The following is a 22,900-nucleotide window of genomic DNA, read 5'->3' as shown; positions in this document are numbered from 1 at the left end:
CTCCATAGTGGCTGTACTAGTTTGCATTCCCACCAACAGTGTAGGAGGGTTCCCTTTTCTCCACACCCTCTCCAGCATTTATTGCTTGCAGATTTTTGGATTGCAGCCATTCTGACTGGTATGAAGTGGTACCTCATTGTGGTTTTGATTTGCATTTCTCTGATAATGAGTGATGTTGAGCATCTTTTCATGTGTTTGTTAGCCATCCGTATGTCTTCTTTGGAGAAATGTCTATTTAGTTCTTTGGCCCATTTTTTGATTGGGTCGTTTATTTTTCTGGAATTGAGCTGCATGAGTTGCTTGTATATTTTTGAGATTAGTTGTTTGTCAGTTGCTTCATTTGCTATTATTTTCTCCCATTCAGAAGGCTGTCTTTTCACCTTGCTTATAGTTTCCTTTGTTGTGCAGAAGCTTTTAATTTTAATTAGATCCCATTTGTTTATTTTTGCTTTTATTTCCAGAATTCTGGGAGGTGGATCATAGAGGATCCTGCTGTGATTTATGTCTGAGAGTGTTTTGCCTATGTTCTCCTCTAGGAGTTTTATAGTTTCTGGTCTTACATTTAGATCTTTAATCCATTTTGAGTTTATTTTTGTGTGCGGTGTTAGAAAGTGATCTAGTTTCATTCTTTTACAAGTGGTTGACCAGTTTTCCCAGCACCACTTGTTAAAGAGATTGTCTTTACTCCATTGTATATTCTTGCCTCCTTTGCCAAAGATAAGGTGTCCATATGTGTGTGGATTTATCTCTGGGCTTTCTGTTTTGTTCCATTGATCTATATTTCTGCCTTTGTGCCAGTATCATACTGTCTTGATGACTGTGGCTTTGTAGTAGAGCCTGAAGTCAGGCAAGTTGATTCCTCCAGTTCCATTCTTCTTTCTCAAGATTGCTTTGGCTATTTGAGGTTTTTTGTATTTCCATACAAATCTTGAAATTATTTGTTCTAGTTCTGTGAAAAATATGGCTGGTAGCTTGATAGGGATTGCATTGAATTTGTAAATGCTTTGAGTAGTATACTCATTTTCACTATATTGATTCTTCCAATCCATGAACATGGTATATTTCTCCATCTATTAGTGTCCTCTTTGATTTCTTTCATCAGTGTTTTATAGTTTTCTATATATAGGTCTTTAGTTTCTTTAGGTAGATATATTCCTAAGTATTTTATTCTTTTCGTTGCAATGGTGAATGGAATTGTTTCCTTAATTTCTTTTTCTACTTTCTCATTATTAGTGTATAGGAGTGCAAGGGATTTCTGTGTGTTGATTTTATATCCTGCAACTTTACTATATTCATTGATGAGCTCTAGTAATTTTCTGGTGGAGTCTTTAGGGTTTTCCATGTAGAGGATCATGTCATCTGCAAACAGTGAAAGTTTTACTTCTTCTTTTCCAATTTGGATTCCTTTTATTTCTTTTTCTGCTCTGATTGCTGTGGCCAAAACTTCCAAAACTATGTTGAATAGTAGCGGTGAAAATGGACACCCTTGTCTTGTTCCTGACTTTAGGGGAAATGCTTTCAATTTTTCACCATTGAGGATAATGTTTGCTGTGGGTTTGTCATATATAGCTTTTATTATGTTGAGGTATGTTCCTTCTATTCCTGCTTTCTGGAGAGTTTTTATCATAAACGGATGTTTAATTTTGTCAAAGGCCTTCTCTGCATCTATTGAGATAATCATATGGTTTTTATTTTTCAATTTGTTAATGTGGTGAATTACATTGATTGATTTGCGGATATTGAAGAATCCTTGCATCCCAGGGATAAAGCCCACTTGGTCATGGTGTATGATCTTTTTAATGTGTTGTTGGATTCTGATTGCTAGAATTTTGTTGAGGATTTTTGCATCTATGTTCATCAGTGATATTGGCCTGTAGTTTTCTTTTTTTGTGACATCTTTGTCAGGTTTTGGTATTAGGGTAATGGTGGCCTCATAGAATGAGTTTGGAAGTTTACCTTCCTCTGCAATTTTCTGGAAGAGTTTGAGGTAGGATAGGTGTTAGCTCTTCTCGAAATTTTTGGTAGAATTCAGCTGTGAAGCCGTCTGGACCTGTGCTTTTGTTTGCTGGAAGATTTCTGATTACAGTTTCAATTTCCGTGCTTGTGATGGGTCTGTTAAGATTTTCTATTTCTTCCTGGTTCAGTTTTGGAAAATTGTACTTTTCTGAGAATTTGTCCATTTCTTCCACGTTGTCCATTTTATTGGCATACAACTGCTGATAATAGTCTCTTATGATCCTTTGTATTTCTGTGTTGTCTGTTGTGATCTCTCCATTTTCATTTCTAATTTTATTGATTTGATTTTTCTCTCTTTGCTTCTTGATGAGTCTGGCTAATGGTTTGTCAATTTTATTTATCCTTTGAAAGAACCAGCTTTTGGCTTTGTTGATTTTTGCTATGGTCTCTGTTGTTTCTTTTGCATTTATTTCTGCCCTAATTTTTAAGATTTCTTTCCTTCTACTAACTCTGGGGTTCTCCAATTCTTCCTTTTCTAGTTGCTTTAGTTGTAGAGTTAGGTTATTTATTTGACTTTTTTCTTGTTTCTTGAGGTATGCCTGTATTGCTATGAACTTTCCTCTTAGCACTGCTTTTATAGTGTCCCACAGGTTTTTGGGTTGTTGTGTTTTCATTTTCATTAGTTTCTATGCATATTTTGATTTCTTTTTTGATTTCTCCTGTGATTTGTTGGTTATTCAGAAGTGTGTTGTTCAACCTCCATATGTTGGAATTTTTAATAGTTTTTCTCCTGTAATTGAGATCTAATCTTAATGCATTATGGTCAGAAAAGATGCTTGGAATGATTTCGATTTTTTTGAATTTATCAAGTTTAGATTTATGGCCCAGGATGTGATCTATCCTGGAGAAGGTTCCATGAGCACTTGAAAAAAAGGTGAAATTCATTGTTTTGGGGTGAAATGTCCTATAGATATCAATTAGGTCTAACTGATCTAATGGTATCATTTAAAGTTTGCGTTTCTTTGTTAATTTTCTGTTTAGTTGATTTGTCCATAGATGTGAGTGGGGTATTAAAGTCTCCCACTGTTATTGTGTTATTGTTGATTTCCCCTTTCATACTTGTTAGCATTTGTCTTACATATTGTGGTGCTCCTATACTGGATGCATATATATTTATAATTGTTATATCTTCTTCTTGGATTGATCCTTTGATCATTATGTAGTGGCCTTCTTTGTCTCTTTTCACAGCCTTTGTTTTAAAGTCTATTTTATCAGATATGAGTATTGCCACTCCTGCTTTCTTTTGGTCTCTATTTGCGTGGTAAATCTTTTTCCAGCCCTTCACTTTCAGTCTGTACGTGTCCCTTGTTTTGAGGTGGGTCTCTTGTAAGCAGCATATAGAGGGGTCTTGTTTTTGTATCCATTCGGCCAGTCTTTGCCTTTTGGTTGGGGCGTTCAACCCATTTATGTTTAAGGTAATTATTGATAAGTATGATCCCGTTACCATTTACTTTATTGTTTTGGGTTCAGGGTTTATACACCCTTTTCGTGTTTCCTGTCTAGAGAATATCCTTTAGAATTTGTTGGAGAGCTGGTTTGGTGGTGCTGAATTCTCTCAGCTTTTGCTTGTCTGTAAAGCTTTTGATTTCTCCTTCGTATTTGAATGAGATCCTTGCTGGGTACAGTAATCTGGGCTGTAGGTTATTGTCTTTCATCACTTTAAGTATGTCTTGCCATTCCCTCCCTGGCCTGAAGAGTTTCTATGGAAAGATCAGCTGTTATCCTTAATGGGAATCCCCTTGTGTGTTATTTGTTGTTTTTCCCTTGCTGCTTTTAATATTTGTTCTTTGTGTTTGATCTTTGTTAATTTGATTAATATGTGTCTTGGGGTGTTTCGCCTTGGGTTTATCCTATTTGGAACTCTCTGTGTTTCTTGGACTTGGGTGATTATTTCCTTCCCCATTTTAGGGAAGTTTTCAACTATTATCTCCTCAAGGATTTTCTCATGATCTTTCTTTCTGTCTTCTTCTTCTGGGACTCCTATAATTCGAATGTTGGAGCGTTTCATATTGTCCTGGAGGTCTCTGAGATTGTCCTCATTTCTTTTAATTCGTTTTTCTTGTTTCCCCTCTGATTCATTTATTTCTACCATTCTATCTTCTATTTCACTAATCCTATCTTCTGCCTCCGTTATTCTACTATTTGTTGCCTCCAGAGTGTTTCTGATCTCATTTATTGCGTTATTCATTATATTTTGACTCTTTTTTTATTTCTTCTAGGTCCTTGTTAAACCTTTCTTGCATCTTCTCAATCCTTGTCTCCAGGCTATTTATCTGTGATTCCATTTTGATTTCAAGATTTTGGATCATTTTCACTATCAATATTCGGAATTCCTTCTCAGGTAGATTCCCTACTTCTTCCTCTTTTGTTTGGTTTGGTGGGCAACTCTCCTGTTCCTTTACCTGCTGGATATTCCTCTGTCTCTTCATCTTGGTTATATTGCTGTGTTTGGGGTGGCCTTTTTATATTCTGGTAATTTGTGGAGTTCTCTTTATTATGGAGCTTCCTCACTGTGGGTGGGGTTCTATCAGTGGCTTGTCAAGGTTTCCTGGTTAAGGAGGCTTGTGTTGGAGTTCTGGTGGGTGGAGCTGGGTTTCTTCTCTCTGGAGTGCAGTGGAGTGACCAGTAATGGGTTATGAGACATCAAAGGTTTTGGAATAATTTTGAGCTGCCTGTATATTGAAGCTCAGGGGAGTGTTCCTGTGTTGCTGGAGAATTTGAGTGGTATGTCTTGTTTTGGAACTTGTTGGCCCTTGGGTGGAGCTTGGTTTCAGTTTAGGTATGAAGGCATTTGATGAGCTCCTATTGCTTAATGTTCCCTGAATTCAAGAGTTCTCTAATGTTTTCAGGCTTTGGATTTAAGCCCCCTGCTTCTGGTTTTCAGTTTCATTTTTACAGTAGCCTCTAGACTTCTCCATCTATACAGCACCGATGATAAAACATCTAGGTTAAAGATGAAAAGTTTCTCCACATTGAGGGACACTCAGAGAGGTTCACTGAGTTACAAGGAGAAGAGAAGATGGAGGGGGTAGTTAGAGGTAACTGGAATGAGATGCGGTGAGATCAAAAGAGGAGAGAGCAAGCTAGCCAGTAGTCACTTCCTTATGTGCGCACTATAGTCTGGACCGCTCAGAGGTATTTATAGAGTTATACGGGGAAGAGGAGAGGGAGGAAGTAGACAGAGGTGACCAGGAGGATAAGAGAGAGGAATGAGAAGGAGAGAGACAAATCCTGCCAGTAACCAGTTCCTTAGGTGTTCTCCACCGTCTGGAACACACAGCGATTCACAGAGTTGAATAGAGAAGAGATGGGGGAGAAAAGAGACAGAGGCCACCTGGTGGAGAAAAAGGAGAGTCGAAAGAAGGAGAGAGTGGTCAAGCCAGTAATCTCGCTCTCAGGTAAACTTGGGTAGTGAAGTTTGGGTTTTTAAATGTACAAAATTGACAACAAAAACCTAAGAGCAAAGATTAAAAATCTAGAGTAGAGGTTGGATTTTCAAAAATACAATATTAAAGAAAAGAAGCAGAAGGAAAAAGGAAGAAAGAAAAAAAAAAGATTAAAAAAAACAAAAACAAAAACAAAAACACAACATCAAAAAAAAAAAAAAAAAACCACCACCAACCATCCAAAGACTATATATGGTGTTTGCCTTAAAAAAAAAAAAACAAGTCTTTTTTTTTAAATAGTAATAGTAGGTTACAGAAATAAAAATTAGAGGAAAAATAGAAGACTTAACAATTTAAAAAAAGTTAGAAAAAAAATAAAAAAGAAAAACAAAACAAAACAAAACAAACAAACAAAAAAAAGGAATGATTTTAAACATAGTAAAGATATATCTAGCCCTTCTCTGATGTTGTGGGCCGTGTGGGATCACTTCCAAGGTGGTTCCCTCTGTTTAACTTCTTCTGTTTGCTGGTTTTTTAGGCTCACTAGTTCAGTCGCGCTGTGGGGAGGGGGGATGCTGCAAACAAACAGCACTGTCGTGTGCACACAGTGTCTCAGCCCCACTTGACCTCCCTTCTCGCGGTGCACAAACCGCTCCGGCTCTACGATGCTCAGCCGGGAACCGTCTGGGGCCGGCCCTAGGCTGCGTGCACTTCCCCGGTCCAAGCCGCTCAGGTTCGGCGCTCAGGCAGCCCTCAGAGGCACAGATTCGGCTGGGACTGCGCTTTGTGCCCTTCCCAGGTCCGAGTAGCTCAGGAGTTTGGCGAGCGCGATTGCCGCAGCTTGTCACCTTTTCTGCTGCTGCTGCTCAGCTTTCTGGGTGGACTGCTGGCGCCCCCCGTGAGGCAGACTGTGACTGTCCAGCACCCCCAGAAGTCTTAGCAAAGGAGCCTGCTTGCAGTTAGGTAAGTAAGGTCTCTCCGGGTCTGCAATTGCCTCTTTCCAGTCCTTACGGCTCTGGCTGCCTGTCCCCGGCGGGGGATGGTCTGCAGCCGGCTTTTTCCGTTCTGTCCTTTGTTCTGTGCTCGGTCCTGGCGGTGTCTTATGTTCGAGCTTTTCGCGTGGTAGCTATCCCACAGTCTGGTTTGCTAGCCCAAGTTAGATCGTTCTGGTTACACGTGGGGCGTTCCTGCCCGATTCTTACAAAGCTCTGCAGCCCGCGCCTCCCGTGCGTCCCTGCCCTGCCCCCACTTCCCAATGGCGGATGCAGGCGTCTGTGCTGCTTTTCCGCTGGGGGAGTTACTGGTGGGCTTGTAATCTCTTGGTTTTAATTATTTCTTTATTTTTCCTTCCTGTTATGTTGCCCTCTGTGTTTCCAAGGCTCGCCACAGACTCGGCAGGGAGAGTGTTTCCTGGTGTTTGGAAACCTCTCTTCTTAAAATTCCCTTCCCGGGACGGGCTTCCCTTCTGGGACGGAGCTCCCTCCCCACCTCCTTTGTCTCCTTTTTTGTCTTTTATATTTTTTCCTACCTGTTTTTGAAGACAATGGTCTGCTTTTCTGGTTGCCTGATGTCCTCTGCCAGCCTACAGAAGTTGTTTTGTGGAGTTTGCTCGGTGTTGAAATGTTCTTTTGAGGAATTTGTGAGGGAGAAAGTGGTCTTCCCGTCCTATTCCTCCGCCATCTTTACAGTTCTATCCACTTCTCTTTTTTTTCACAGCTCTTTGTAAGGCCTTCTCAGTCAACTATTTTGCCTTTTTGCATTTCTTTTTCTTGGGGACAGTCTTAATCACTGCCTCCTGTACAAGGTCATGAACCTCTGTCTAGAGTTCTTCAGGCACTCTATCAGATCTAGTTCCTTGAATCTGTCACTTCCACAGTGTCATTGTCAGGCGAGTGTATGCTCCTCGGTTCTGTCTCATCACAACAAAGATTTGGAGTGACAGACGTTAAAGCCCTCAGCGCATCACAGCTCCTGGGTCTTGGACAGATGGTGTTATAGCTCTCAGACAAATCAGTGTTAGCGCTCCGTGTTACAGCTCTATTTTTTTTTTTTTTTTTTTTTTTTAGAAAATAACAGGAGAATCCATTCTCGAGGCGTGAGGACATGCCGACCCAAAGACGTGAAGAGAAGAGAGTGGGGGAGCGCGCCAGCACGCGTGGGAGAGGGCGCCCTGGCCCTTTGGCTCCCCCTTTTATACGTTTTTCCTCCCCCTGGCTAGCCAGGGGTGCTGTTTGTTCTACCTGAGGTCCTCACTCTGGTCCTCGGACCTTCCTTTGACATTTCTTTGTTCCAGTTTTGTGGGCTTTTCCCTTCCTTGTCTTTTAGCCACTTCCATTCTGGACTCCTGTTTCCTATTCTAACTTCCTAACCTTCCCCCTCAAGAGATGAGAGGCCCAATTCTTTGGGAATAGGGGCGTCGAGGTCTTTCTGCCTACTTCCTGCTGAACTGGGACGGCGAGGGGTATTGGGCCTCCCCTCTTGCTAGCCTCAGGCCTCAGAGTCCTTATAGCGGTGTCCACCTAAGTGTGTGTGATATTTTCCGTGGTCGGCTGGAGTTTTTATCTTTGTTGAACTGACACTGCGTGTTGTAGCTTGTCGACCTGGGCAGAGACAAAACAGGTTAGACAATTGATAATACACGGAATAATCATAAGCAGCATCAATACGGTATAACAAGGACTAGTGGGGCATTAGCCAATTTCAAATTCCCAGCTCCAGGATGGCTCAAGTCCCTCCTTGTTTAGGGATCAGAAGATTTATTTCCTGCCTGTTTTGGAGTACTGTCCCTACCAAGCTGTGTTGGCTCTTTAGAGTTATCCTGAGAAACCTTACCCCCAGAAACTAGATTTTGTGGGTGTTCATTAGGATGGCACTCATTTGTACTTCTGAATAGGTACCTGAGCTCTCCCAGGGGCTCACAGGTGTATTGATTTTGGGGGTGTTCATTAGAACGACACTCATTTGTAGCCTGAATAGGTATCTGAGATCTCCCAGGGGCTCACAGGTGTACTGAGTGTCCTCTTCTGTCTTCTTCCATGGCTTGACTCGTGAGTAGTGAATCCAGGAGTCATGTCCTGGCACCTTGACTGCTATGGGGGTAGAAAGTATTACAGGGTAGGGGCCCTTCCATGTGCGCTGGAGTTGAGCTTTTGGGGACCCATCTGTCCAGACTTTAATTAGGACTTGAGTCCCTGGAGCATATAGTGGTGGCTCCTTAGAATCTTTTGGGTCCTGGTTTATACCCCACAAGCGTATATCCTGTTGGAATTGCCCAATGGCCATGGTGTAAGACTGGAGGGTCTGAGCCTCTGGATCTAGGAAGAGGTCATTGACATAAACAAAAGGTCTCCCATATAGCATCTCATAAGGACCAAGACCAACCCGTTCTTTAGGGGCAATGCAGGTGCGGAGGAGAGCTATTGGTAAAGCCTCCTTCCATCCCAGGGAGGTCTCCTGGGTTATCTTTTTTATAGCTGATTTTAAGAATTGATTGGCTCTTTCTACTTTTCCCGAAGATTGAGGCCTCCAGGCACAATGGAGATAATAAGTAATGTCCAGTGCTTTTGAGACCCCTTGGGTGACCTTGGAAGTAAATGATGTCCCATTGTCACTTTGTAATGACCTGGGCAGACCAAATCTTGGAATGATTTCATGGAGCAGTTTTTTTACCACCTCCTCAGCCTTCTCAGTCCGGGTGGGAAAGCCTTCAATCCATCCTGTGAATGTATCTATAATGACTAATAGGTATTTATACCCTTGAGAAGCTGGCATCTGGGTGAAGTCCATCTACCAGTCCTCTCCTGGGTAGGTCCCACATTGTTGGACGGGCTGGGCCAGCTGGGGTCTTCGAGCTCCTTGGGGGTTGTTTAATTGGCAAGTGGGACAAGAGGAGACCACTTGCCTTATAGTTGTTTGGAGGCCTGTTCCTCTGAAGGACGTTTCTAGTAATCTTTGGAGGGCCTTTTCCCCTAAATGAGTGGTGGCATGTAAGGAGTTAACCAACTTCTGTTGGACATTCCCAGGCAGAAAAAGGAGCCCCTCCTTTAGGAGCCACCCCATATGATCTTTTGAAAGCCCTTGCTCTTGGCTTTAAGAGTCTCACCTTCAGTATATGAAGGAGTTTCTAGCAAATTAGTCTGTGGAACTAAGGTGGCAACCCCTATTAGGTCATGGTTCTGTAATGCTGCTCTCCTAGCGGCCTGATCAGCTGCTTGGTTCCCTCGTGCCACTTCGTGCTCCCTTTTCAGTGTCGTTTACAGTGGGAGACTAAAACCTCAGTGGGCAGATGGACTGTCTCCAAGAATCTAAGAATCTGATCATCATATTTGATTGAGGACCCTCAGGTGGTCAAGTGGCCCCTTTAGTTTCAGATAGCTGCATGTGTATGTAGCACCAGAAAGGCATACTTGGAATCAGTGTAAATGGCTATTCTTTTTCCTTTTCCCAGCTCTAAAGCTCGAGTCAGGGCTGTGAGCTGAGCTAATTGGGCTGAAGTACCTGGTGGCAGAGGCTTAGCCTCTATGGTCTAAAAATTGGAGACTATTGCGTACCTGGCTCTTCTTTTTCCATCCAAGACAAAGCTGCTTCCATCAGTGTACCAGATTTCCTCAGGATTGGTCAGAGGATCTTCCGGCAATCCCTCTAGGGGTTTTGTCCAGTGGTCCAAGGTTTCTAGACAAGAGTGAAAGGGGAGAGAGCCCTTGGGGGTAGGCAGGAGGGTAGCTGGGTTAAGAACCTCACAAGGGGATATACTGAGGCCTGGGTTTTCCATCAGCATTACTTGATATCTAAGGATTCTTTGATCAGACATCCATAAATGGCCACTCCCATTTAGGCATTGTTTCACTTGGTGGCTGGTAAAAATAGTTAGTTTGCCCCCAAAGGAGAGTTAAAGCATATTCTATCATGATTGCAATAGCCACAATATTTCCAAGGCCCGGGGTGGGGGTGGGGGGCAGCCTCAGGTTGTTAGATTGAGCCTCTTGGATAAGTAAACTACAGGCTGGGCTCAGATCCCAACCTTTGAGTTAACACTCCCAAGGCTACTCCCTCTCTTTCATGGGCGTAAAGTTGGAATGCTTTTTCTGGGTCTGGCAACCTCAAGGCAGGTGCCTGAGTTAAGGCCCGTTTTAGTGTAGCCTCTGCCTTCTTTTGAGGAGTTCCCCACATCAGTGGGATCAAATCATCCTGTCCCTTTAAGCTTTCATATAAGGGCTGGGCAATTAGACTATAGTTGGGTATCCGGATTCTACAATACCCAGTTAGCCCCAGGAAAGCTTGCAATTGTTTTTGAGTCGTGGGGGAGGGTAACTGGAGGATTCCTTGTACCTAATCAGAGGACAGCCTCCTGGACCCATGCGTAATCTGAACTCCCAGGTAAGTGACCTTTGTCTTGACCATCTGTGCCTTAGCATAGGAGACTTTATACCCCCTTTTCGCCAAAAAGTTTAGAACCTGAATTGCATGTTGTTGGGCATTTTTCTCATCTGGAGAGCAGATTAGTAGGTCATCTATGTCCAGTTCTAGGAGATCCCGGCTAAGGGCCTATCCAAACAGGTGGGAGCTATCTCTGAATCCCTGAGGTAATAGTGTCCAAGTCATCTGTTGGTGTTTTTCTCCTGGGGTGGGGCCTTCCACTCAAAGGCAAAAAGATATTGGGATTCTTTAGCCAATGGTATACAAAAAAAAAAAAAAATGTATCTTTGAGGTCCAAGACTGTGAACCACTTGGCACTGGGTGGCGTTTCTCCCAAGATTACCTAGGGATTGGGTACTGTGGGATGGAGGGGGACTACAGCTTTGTTGATGATCTGGAAATCTTGAACCATTAACCAGGTTCTGTCCTTTTTCTTTACTGAGAGGATTGGGGTGTTACATGGCGAATTGGTGGGGACCAGTAGCCCACAAACAAGGAATTTATTTAATAAAGGCTATAGTCCCTCCCAAGCCTCTCTTCTGAGGAGATATTGTTTCCCGTTAGGAAACCGAGTGGGATCTGGGAGGACAGTGATGACCAGTTCAGCTTGGTGGGCTCATCCAGGAATCCCCTGGTCCCATGCCTAGGGGTTAATTTTGCCCCCCCATAGTTTTTGGTCCCTCTCTATTGGAGAAGGTATAATGGGTTCTTCAGTAGTAACCAGGAGCTGCAGGGCTCTAGGGGCTGAAAAGCTTCCCATCACAAGGGTGGTCCCCAGTTTAGTGAGTATGTCTCTTCCCATTAAGGGAGTAGGACACTCAGGGACCACCAGAAACTGGTGGGAAAATATTTGTCCATCCCAGCAACAAAGAAGTGCTTGGGTGAATCTTTTAGTAGTTGTTTTTCCTGTAGCACCCAAAATGGTACAGGTGTGGGAGGAGAAGGCTCCGGAGTAGGAGATCAAGACAGAGTAGGTAGCCTCCGTGTCAACCAAGAAATTCGGACCTACCGGCCACATCCAGTTGCACCCTTGGCTCCAGCCCCGTGATGGTTATCTGTGACAGGCGGGCTGGCTGGAGCGGGCCGCTTCATTGCTGTTGAACCATCGTGAGGGAAGGCTTGGCGCTTGACCTTGAGGTTCTTGGGTCCCAAGGGCAGAGTGCCACCCAATGTCCCAGTTGATGGCATTTGTAGCAAGCTGTTTTAGGAGACTTATCATGGTTTGGACACTCTTTGGCTCAATGCCCCTCCTGTCTACAGATTAGTCATTTGCCTTGTGCCTTGTCCTTCAAGGACTCGGGGTTTGCCATAGGGCTCCCTTGCAGGGTGGCCAGCATCTGGGCATGCCTTGTCTCTTTCCTTCTCTCCCTCTCCTGGGCCTTGGCCTCCTTCTCCTGTTCTCTATTATAGAAAAGTAAGGGTGGCGGTGTGGACCATCTCATCTAAAGAGGAAGCAGGGTTTGGCTGCTCTAGCTGTTGTAACTTAATTCTGATATCTGATGCACACTGGGACAGGAATTTGTCCTTTAAAATCACCTGTCCCTTGTAAGAGTCCAAGTCCAGATTGGTAAACTTTAGGAGGGCCTCTTTTAGCCTTTCCAGAAAGGCGATGGGATTCTCAATGGGCTCCTGAGTTATTGCTGAGACTGGGCACAGTCCCATAAGTAATAGGCTTCCTTCTATTTCCATGGGTGGACTTCCTTAAGAGTGAATCTTTCTGAAGCTTATTCTACCCAGTACTGTTGCAGCCAGAGAGCCAGGCGTCCCCGGGTCAGGGTGCAGATCCCCAGGCAGGCTGAGGCGTGACAGCCTCCTAGAGATCGAATCCCCAGGCAGGTCGAGGCATGACGGCTTCCTGGGACCCCTGGACTGGCAGATCCCCGAGCAGGTTGAGGCGTGACAACCTTTTGAGGACCAAGACCCCTAGGCAGGTTAAGGCAGGTTGACCTCCTGGGATCCCCGGACTGGAGCTGGGCATCCCCAAGGTCTCCAGCATGACCAGTGCCGGGTAGGATTAAGGGGATGTAATCTTAACTCATTGCTGGTTTGTCCACCATGGATGGGAAATGATATGATGATGTAAAGCAATCCAAGCCTGTGCCCTGAAGCTGGGAAACAGTGAAACAGTCACAAGCCTTGTCCTCTTATGGCTCTAAGAGATTGAAAGTCACTGATTTCTTCCCCTAGTCCTCCATAAGAGCAGGCCAAGGTGTCTCCAATGGTAAGTTTCGTTGTCATAGACCCACTTTAGGTAATAACATAAGTAATGACAAAGAAGTGGGTTATCTGGCCCTGTTGGGGCATTAAGGTATGTTAATAATAGCCTGGGTGGAGCCTACAAGGGAACAGGGTCCTGATTGTAGGAGTTAGAAATTGGCTTAAGAACAAATTGTTAAGAGGCAACAGACCAGATGTTCCATAAAAGTAGAGTGGAGATTTGATCCAGGGGTATGTTTGTAACTTTAGGAGAAGGGTGGTAAGGGTTTGGGCCCAAACGGCCTGCAGGGCTAACTCCCAAAGTGGCAAACATTATCCCTGGAAGCCCAGTTGCCTTTGAAGGGACGCCAACCGATGGACAGGCATTGTGTGCCCGTCGCCCGCCCTAGCGGGTCCCCTGGGAGATGCTGGTGTTGTACATGTTGTAGGAACATGGAAGATGAAGGCCTGAATGTCTAGAGGGGTTGGATATTACACAGTATTTCCCTCCCAGGGGCCAGCGATTTTCTGGTTGCCCCTCCAGAAGATTGTAGTGGCAGCATTGTGGGCCCGGATGGGGCTGAGGAAAAGAGCATGAAACAGGAGGGAAGGGGGCACAGCACAACCTTTGACAGAATGACATAGCGCAAGGGCATAAGGTAAACTGATTAAAACGAATTGGGTCCAAGATGACGAGTCCAATTCAAGCAAACCTTAATCCCCAATCTATAAGCCAAAAGACACATCCAGAGGTGGCAGGACTGCTCTAAGGCACTGTCAAAAGATGGAGGAGTGGGTGGTTCCCCAATGGTTGGGATGAGCCTCCCCATCAGCAGCGTATGAATTCACCCCGCAGGCAAAACCTAGCCAGGCTGCATTCCATGGCCGGAGCCCTTGCCCTCAGCAATGGCCCACACCCTGAAGAGTGGAGGGCTCCTCTTTTTATGCTTTTTTTTTTCCTCCCCCCTGGCCCTGTCCTATGTAAATTGGGCTAGCCAGGAATGCTGTTTGTTCTAACTGATGTCCTCACTCCGATACTCTGACCTTCCTATGACCTTCCTTTGTTCCATTTTCTCAGGCTTTTCCCTTCCTTGTCTTTTAGCCACCGCCATTTTGGACTCCTGTTTCCTATTCTAACTACCTAACATAGTCATAAGGGATTTGACTTAAGTTATACCTGAATGGTTTGAACATTCTTTGGCATTGCCTTTCTTTGGGATTGGAATGAAAACTGACCTTTTCCAGTCCTGTGGCCACCACTGAGTTTTCCACATTTGCTGCCATATTGAGTGCAGCACTTTCACAGCATCATCTTTCAGGATTTGAAATAGCTCAACTGGAATTCCATTCTTTGTTCGTAGTGATGCTTTCTAAGGCTCATTTGACTTCATATTCCAGGATGTCTGGCTCTAGATGAGTGATCAAACCATTGTGATTATCTGGGTCGTGAAGATCTGTTTTGTACAGTTCTTCTGTGTATTTTTGCCACCTCTTTTTAATATCTTCTGCTTCTGTTGGGTCCAGACCATTTCTGTCCTTTATTGAGCTCATCTTTGCATGAAATGTTCCCTTGGTATCTCTAGTTTTCTTGAAGAGATCTCTAGTCTTTCCCACTCTGTTCTTTTCCTCTATTTCTTTGCATTGATCGCTGAAGAAGGCTTTCTTATCTCTTCTTGCTATTCTTTGGAACTCTGCATTCAGATGCTTATATCTTTCCTTTTCTCCTTTGCTTTTTGCCTCTCTTCTTTTCACAGCTATTTGTAAGGCCTCCCCAGACAGCCATTTTGCTTTCTTGCATTTCTTTTCCATGGGGATGGTCTTGATCCCTGTCTCCTGTACAATGTCACGAACCACAGTCCATAGTTTATCAGGCACTCTATCTTTCAGATCTAGACCCTTAAAATTATTTCTCACTTCAACTGTATAATCATCAGGGATTTGATTTAAGTCATACCTGAGTGGTCCAGCGGTTTTCCCTGCTGTCTTCAATTTAAGTCTGAATTTGGTAATAAGGAGTTCATGATCTAAGCCACAGTCAGCTCCCAGTCTTGTTTTTGCTGACTGTATAGAGCTTCTCTATCTTTGGCTGCAAAGAATAAAATCAATATGAGACATCCTGGAATGTGAAGTCCAGTGGGCCTTGGAAAGCATCGCTACGAACAAAGCTAGTGGAGGTGATGGAATTCCAGCGGAGCTGTTTCAAATCCTGAAAGATGATGCTGTGAAAGGGCTGCACTCAATATGCCAGCAAATTTGGAAAACTCAGCAGTGGCCGCAGGACTGGAAAACATTAGTTTTCATTCCAATTTCAAAGAAAGGCAATGCCAAGGAATGCTCAAACTACCACACAATTGCACTCATCTCACGTGCTAGTAAAGTAAGGCTCAAAATTCTCCAAGCCAGACTTCAGCAATACGTGAGCCATGAACTTCCAGATGTTCAAGCTGGTTTTAGAAAAGGCAGAGGAACCAGAGATCAAATTGCCAACATCTGCTGGATCATGGAAAAAGCAAGAGACTTCCAGAAAACATCTATTTCTGCTTTCTTGACTATGCCAAAGCCTTTAACTGTGTGGATCACAATACACTGTGGAAAATTCTGAAAGAGATGGGAATACCAGACCACCTGACCTGCCTCTCGAGAAATCTGTATGCAAGTCAGGAAGCAACAGTTAGAACGGGACATGGAACAACAGACTGGCTCCAAATAGGAAAAGGAGTACGTCAAGGCTGTATATTGTCACCCTGCTGATTTAACTTCTATGCAGAGTACATCATGAGAAACGCTGGACTGGAAGAAGCACAAGCTGGAATCAAGATTGCTGGGAGAAATATCAATAACCTCAGATATGCAGATGACACCACCCTTATGGCAGAAAGTGAAGAGGAACTCAAAAGCCTCTTGATGAAAGTAAAAGAGGAGAGTGAAAACGTTGGCTTAAAGCTCAACATTCAGAAAACTAAGATCATGGCATCTGGTCCCATCACTTCCTGGGAAATAGATGGGGAAACAGTGGAAATAGTGTCAGACTTCATTTTTGGGGGCTCCAAAATCATTGCAGATGGTGATTGCAGCCATGAAATTAAAAGACGCTTACTCCTTGGAAGGAAAGTTATGACCAACCTAGATAGCATATTGAAAAGCAGAGACATGACTTTGCTGACTAAGGTCTGTTTAGTCAAGGTTATGGTTTTTCCAGTGGTCATGTATGGATGTGAGAGTTGGACTGTGAAGAAGGCTGAGTGCTGAAGAATTGATGCTTTTGAACTGTGGTGTTGGAGAAGACCGTTGAGAGTCCCTTGGACTGCAAGGAGATCCAACCAGTCCATTCTGAAGGAGATCAGCCCTGGGATTTCTTTGGAAAGAATGATGCTAAAGCTGAAACTCCAGTACTTTGGTCACCTCATGTGAAGAGTTGACTCATTGGAAAAGACTCTGATGCTGGGAGGGATTGGGGGCAGGAGGAGAAGGGGATGACAGAGGATGAGATGGCTGGATGGCATCACTGACTCAATGGACATGAGTCTGAGTGAACTCCAGGAGTTGGTGATGGACAGGGAGGCCTGGCGTGCTGAGATTCATGGGGTCGCAAAGAGTCGGACACGGCTGAGCGACTGAACTGAACTGATTTCGGTGTTAACCATCTGGTGATGATCTATCTGTAGAGTCTTCTCTTGTGTTGTTGGAAGAGGGTGTTTGCTATGACCAGTGCATTTTCTTGGCAAAACTCTATTAGTCTTTGCCCTGCTTCATTCCGCATTCCAAGGCCAAATTTGCCTGTTCCTCCAGGTGTTTCTTGACTTCCTACTTTTGCATTCCAGTCCCCTAAAATGAAAAGGACATCTTTTTTGGGTGTTAGTTCTAAAAGGCCTTGTAGGTCTTCATAGAACCGTTCAACTTCAGCTTCTTCAGCGTTACTGGTTGGGGCATAGACTTGGATTACTGTGATATTGAGTGGTTTGCCTTGGAAACGAACAGAGATCATTCTGTCGTTTTTGAGATTGCATCCAAGTACTGCATTTCGGACTCTTTTGTTGACCACGGTGGCTACTCCATTTCTTTTTAGGGATTCCTGCCCACAGTAGTAGATAAAATGGTCATCTGAGTTAAATTCACCCATTCCAGTCTAGTTTAGTTCGCTGATTCCTAGAATGTCGACGTTCACTCTTGCCATCTCCTGTTTGACCACTTCCAATTTCCCTTGATTCATGGACCTGACATTCCAGGTTCCTATGCAATATTGCTCTTTACAGCATCGGACCTTGCTTCTATCACCAGTCACATCCACAGCTGGGTATTGTTTTTGCTTTGGCTCCATCCCTTCCTTCTTTCTGGAGTTATTTCTCCACTGATCTCCAGTAGCGTGTTGGGCACCTACTGACCTGGGGAGTTCCTCTTTCAGTATCCTATCATTTTGCCTTTTCATACTGTTCATGGGGTTCTCAAGGCAAGAATACTGAAGTGGTTTGCCATTCCCTTCTCCAGTGGACCACATTCTGTCAGACCTCTCCACCATGACCTGCCCATCTTGTGTTGCCCCGCGGGCATGGCTTAGTTTCATTGAGTTAGACAAGGCTGAGGTCCTAGTGTGATTAGATTGACTAGTTTTCTTTGAGTATGGTTTCAGTAATTTTGAGCATTACTTTACTAGCATGTGAGATGAGTGCACAATTGCTTATTTAACTTCTATGCAGAGTACATCATGAGAAACGCTGGACTGGAAGAAACACAAGTTGGAATCAAGATTGCTGGGAGAAATATCAATAACCTCAGATATGTAGATGACACGACCTTTATGGCAGAAAGTGAAGAGGAACTAAAAAGCCTCTTGATGAAAGTGAGAGAGAGGAGTGAAAAAGTTGGCTTAAAGCTCAACATTCAGAAAACGAAGATCATGGCATCCGGTCCCATCACTTCCTGGGAAATAGATGGGGAAACAGTGGAAATAGTGTCAGTTTATTTTGGGTGGCTCCAAAATCACTGTAGATGGTGATTGCAGCCATGAAATTAAAAGACCCTTACTCCTTGGAAGGAAAGTAATGACCAACCTAGATAGTATATTCAAAAGCAGAGACATTACTTTGCTGACTAAGGTCCATCTAGTCAAAGCTATGGTTTCCCTGTGGTCATGTATGGATGAGAGTTGGACTGTGAAGAAGGCTGAGCGCCGAAGAATTGATGCTCTTGAACTGTGGTGTTGGAGAAGACTCTTGAGAGTCCCTTGGACTGCAAGGAGATCCAACCATTCCATCCTAAAGGAGATCAGTCCTGGGATTTCTTTGGAAGGAATGATGCTAAAGCTGAAACTCCAATACTTTGGTCACCTCATGCGAAGAGCTGACTCATTGGAAAAGACTCTGATGCTGGGAGGGATTGGGAGCAGGAGGAGAAGGGGACGACAGAGGATGAGATGGCTGGATGGAATCACTGACTCAGTGGACGTGAGTCTGAGTGAACTCTGGGAGTTGGTCATGGACAGGGAGGCCTTGTGTACTGCAATTCATGGGGTTGCAAAGAGGTGGAGATGACTGAGCAACTGAACTGAACTGATACCTGAATGGTTTAGTGGTTTCCTTATTTTCTTCAATTTAAGTCTGAATTTGACAATAAGGAGTTCATGATCTGAGCCACAGTCATCTCCAAGTCTTCTTTTTGCTGACTGTATAGAGCTTCTCCATCTTTGGCTGTAAAGACATATTCTTATATATCAATCTGATTTCAGCATTGACCATCTGGTGATGTCCATGTGTAGAGTCTTCTCTTGTGTTGTTGGAAGAGGGTGTTTGCTATGACCAGTGCGTTCTCTTGGCAAAACTTTGTTAGCCTTTGCCCTGCCTCATTTTGTACTCCAAGGCCAAACTTGCCTGTCATTCCAGGTATCTCTTGACTTCCTACCTTTGCATTCCAGTCCCCTTCAATGAAAAGGACATCTTTTATGGGCGTTAGTCCTAGAAGGTCTTGTAGGTCTTCATAGAACTGTTCAACTTCAGCTTCTTCAGCATTACTGGTTGGGGCATAGACTTGGATTACTGTGATATTGAATGGCTTATCTTGGAAAGAAACAGAGATCATTCTTTCATTTTTGAGATTGCACCCAAATACTGCATTTAACTCTTTTGTTATCTATGAAGGCTACTCCATTTCTTCTAAGGGATTCTTGCCCACAGTAGTAGATATAATGGTCATCTGAATGAAATTCACCCATTCCAGTCCATTTTAGTCCACCATTTCCTAAAATGTCAATGTTCACTCTTGCCATCTCCTGTTTGACCACTTCTAAGTGCCTTGGGCGCGGGCGGCTGTGACGGCGCTGAAGCGTAGCCGAGAGGAGCTACCCCACGTCTGAGGTCAGGGGCAGAAGCTGGGAGGACCCCATGCCCGAGGGGCAGTGGCCAAGAGGAGCTACCCCACGTCCAAGGAGCGGGGGCTGCACAGGCGCAGGAGGGCCAAGAGGAGCTACTCCAAGTTCAAGGTCAGGAGGGACAGCGGTGAGGACATACTCCTCATCCAAGGTAAGGAGCAGCAGCTGTGCTTTGCTGGAGGAGCCATGACGAGATACTCCATGTCCAAGGTAAGAGAAACCCAAGTAAGATGGTAGTTGTTGCAGAAGGGGATCAGAGGGCAGACACACTGAAACCATACTCACAGAAAACTAGTCAATCTAATCACACTAGGACCTCAGCCTTGTCTAACTCAATGAAACTAAGCCATGCCTGCGGGGCAACACAAGATGGGCAGGTCATGGTGGAGAGGTCTGACAGAATGTGGTCCACTGGAGAAGGGAATGGCAAACCACTTCAGTATTCTTGCCTTGAGAACCCCATGAACAGTATGAAAAGGCAAAATGATAGGATACTGAAAGAGGAACTCCCCAGGTCAGTAGGTGCCCAACACGCTACTGGAGATCAGTGGAGAAATAACTCCAGAAAGAAGGAAGGGATGGAGCCAAAGCAAAAACAATACCCAGCTGTGGATGTGACTGGTGATAGAAGCAAGGTCCGATGCTGTAAAGAGCAATATTGCATAGGAACCTGGAATGTCAGGTCCATGAATCAAGGGAAATTGGAAGTGGTCAAACAGGAGATGGCAAGAGTGAACGTCGACATTCTAGGAATCAGCGAACTAAACTAGACTGGAATGGGTGAATTTAACTCAGATGACCATTTTATCTACTACTGTGGGCAGGAATCCCTAAAAAGAAATGGAGTAGCCACCGTGGTCAACAAAAGAGTCCGAAATGCAGTACTTGGATGCAATCTCAAAAACGACAGAATGATCTCTGTTCGTTTCCAAGGCAAACCACTCAATATCACAGTAATCCAAGTCTATGCCCCAACCAGTAACGCTGAAGAAGCTGAAGTTGAACGGTTCTATGAAGACCTACAAGGCCTTTTAGAACTAACACCCAAAAAAGATGTCCTTTTCATTTTAGGGGACTGGAATGCAAAGGTAGGAAGTCAAGAAACACTTGGAGAAACAGGCAAATTTGGCCTTGGAATGCGGAATGAAGCAGGGCAAAAACTAATAGAGTTTTGCCAAGAAAATGCACTGGTCATAGCAAACACCCTCTTCCAACAACACAAGAGAAGACTCTACACATGGACATCACCAGATGGTTAACACTGAAATCAGATTGATTATATTCTTTGCAGCCAAAGATGGAGAAGCTCTATACAGTCAACAAAAACAAGACCGACAGCTGACTGTGGCTCAGATCATGAGCTCCTTATTACCAATTCAGACTTAAATTGAAGAAAGTAGGGAAAACCACTAGACCACTCAGGTATGACCTAAATCAAATCCCTTATGATTATACAGTGGAAGTGAGAAATAGATTTAAGGGCCTAGATCTGATACATAGAGTGCCTGATGTACTATGGACTGTGGTTCGTGACATTGTACAGGAGACAGGGATCAAGACCATCCCCATGGAAAAGAAATGCAAAAAAGCAAAATGGCTGTCTGGGGAGGCCTTACAAATAGCTGTGAAAAGAAGAGAAGCAAAAAGCAAAGGAGAAAAGGAAAGATATAAGCATCTGAATGCAGAGTTCCAAAGAATAGCAAGAAGAGATAAAGCCTTCCTCAGAGATCAATGCAAAGAAATAGAGGAAGACAACAGAATGGGAAAGACTAGAGATCTCTTCAAGAAAATTAGAGATACCAAGGGAACATTTCATGCAAAGATGGGCTCGATAAAGGACAGAAATGGTCTGGACCCAACAGAAGTAGAAGATATTAAGAAGAGGTGGCAAGAATACACAGAAGAACTGTACAAAACAGATCTTCACAACCCAGATAATCACGATGGTGTGATCACTCATCTAGAGCCAGACATCCTGGAATATGAAGTCAAATGAGCCTTAGAAAGCATCACTATGAACAAAGTTAGTGGAGGTGATGGAATTCCAGTTGAGCTATTTCAAATCCTGAAAGATGATGCTGTGAAAGGGCTGCACGCAATATGGCAGCAAATTTGGAAAACTCAGCAGTGGCCACAGGACTGGAAAAGGTCAGTTTTCATTCCAATCCCTAAGAAAGGCAATGCCAAAGAATGCTCAAACTACCACGCAATTGCACTCATCTCACATGCTAGTAATGCTCAAAATTCTCCAAGCCAGGCTTCAGCAATACGTGAACCGGGAACTTCCAGATGTTCAAGCTGGTTTTAGAAAAGGCAGAGGAACCAGAGATCAAATTGCCAACATCTGCTGGATCATGGAAAAAGCAAGAGACTTCCAGAAAAACATCTATTTCTGCTTTCTTGACTATGCCAACGCCTTTGACTGTGTGGATCACAATACACTGTGGAGAATTCTGAAAGAGATGGGAATACCAGACCACCTCACCTGCCTCTCGAGAAACCTGTATGCAGGTCAGGAAGCAACAGTTAGAACTGGACATGTAACAACAAACTGGTTCCAAAGAGGAAAAGGAGTACGTCAAGGCTGTATATTGTCACCCTGCTGATTTAACTTCTATGCAGAGTACATCATGAGAAACGCTGGGCTAGAAGAAGCACAAGCTGGAATCAAGATTGCCGGGAGAAATATCAAGAACCTTAGATATGCAGATGACACCACCCTAATGGCAGAAAGTGAAGAGGAGCTAAAAAGCCTCTTGATAAAAGTGAGAGAAAGGAGTGAAAAAGTTGGCTTAAAGCTTATTCAGAAAACGAAGATCATGGCATCTGGTCCCATCACTTCATGGGAAACAGATGGGGGAAACGGTGCAAACAGTGTCAGACTTTATCTTTTTGGGCTCCAAAATCACTGCAGATGGTGATTGCAGCCATGAAATTAAAAGACGCGTCCTCCTTGGAAGAAAAGTTATGTCCAACCTAGATAGTATATTGAAAAGCAGAGACATTACTTTGTCAACAAAGGTCTGTTTAGTCAAGGCTATGGTTTTTCCAGTGGTCATGTATGGATGTGAGAGTTGGACTGTGAAGAAAGCTGAGCGCCAAAAAATTGATGCTTTTGAACTGTGGTGTTGGAGAAGACTCTTGAGAGTCCTTGGACTGCAAGGAGATCCAACCAGTCCATTCTAAAGGAGATCAGCCCTGGGTGTTCTTTGGAAAGAATGATGCTAAAGCTGAAACTCCAGTACTTTGGCCACCTCATGTGAAGAGCTGACTCATTGGAAAAGACTTTGATGCTGAGAGGGATTGGAGGCAGGAGGAGAAGGGGACGACAGAGGATGAGATGGCTGGATGGCATCACTGACTCAAATGATGTGAGTTTTACTGAACTCTGGGAATTGGTGATGGACAGGGAGGCCTGGCGTGCTGTGATTCATGGGTCGCAAAGAGTCGGACACGACTGAGTGACTGAACTGAACTGAATTTGCCTTGATTCATGGATCTAAAATTCCAGGTTCCTGCACAATAT

The sequence above is a fragment of the Capra hircus genome, chromosome 19 (assembly GCF_001704415.2).
Source record: "Capra hircus breed San Clemente chromosome 19, ASM170441v1, whole genome shotgun sequence".
Classification (NCBI taxonomy): Eukaryota; Metazoa; Chordata; class Mammalia; order Artiodactyla; family Bovidae; genus Capra; species Capra hircus.
The sequence above is the reverse complement of the archived record's forward strand: the minus strand, read 5'-3'. Positions refer to the sequence as shown.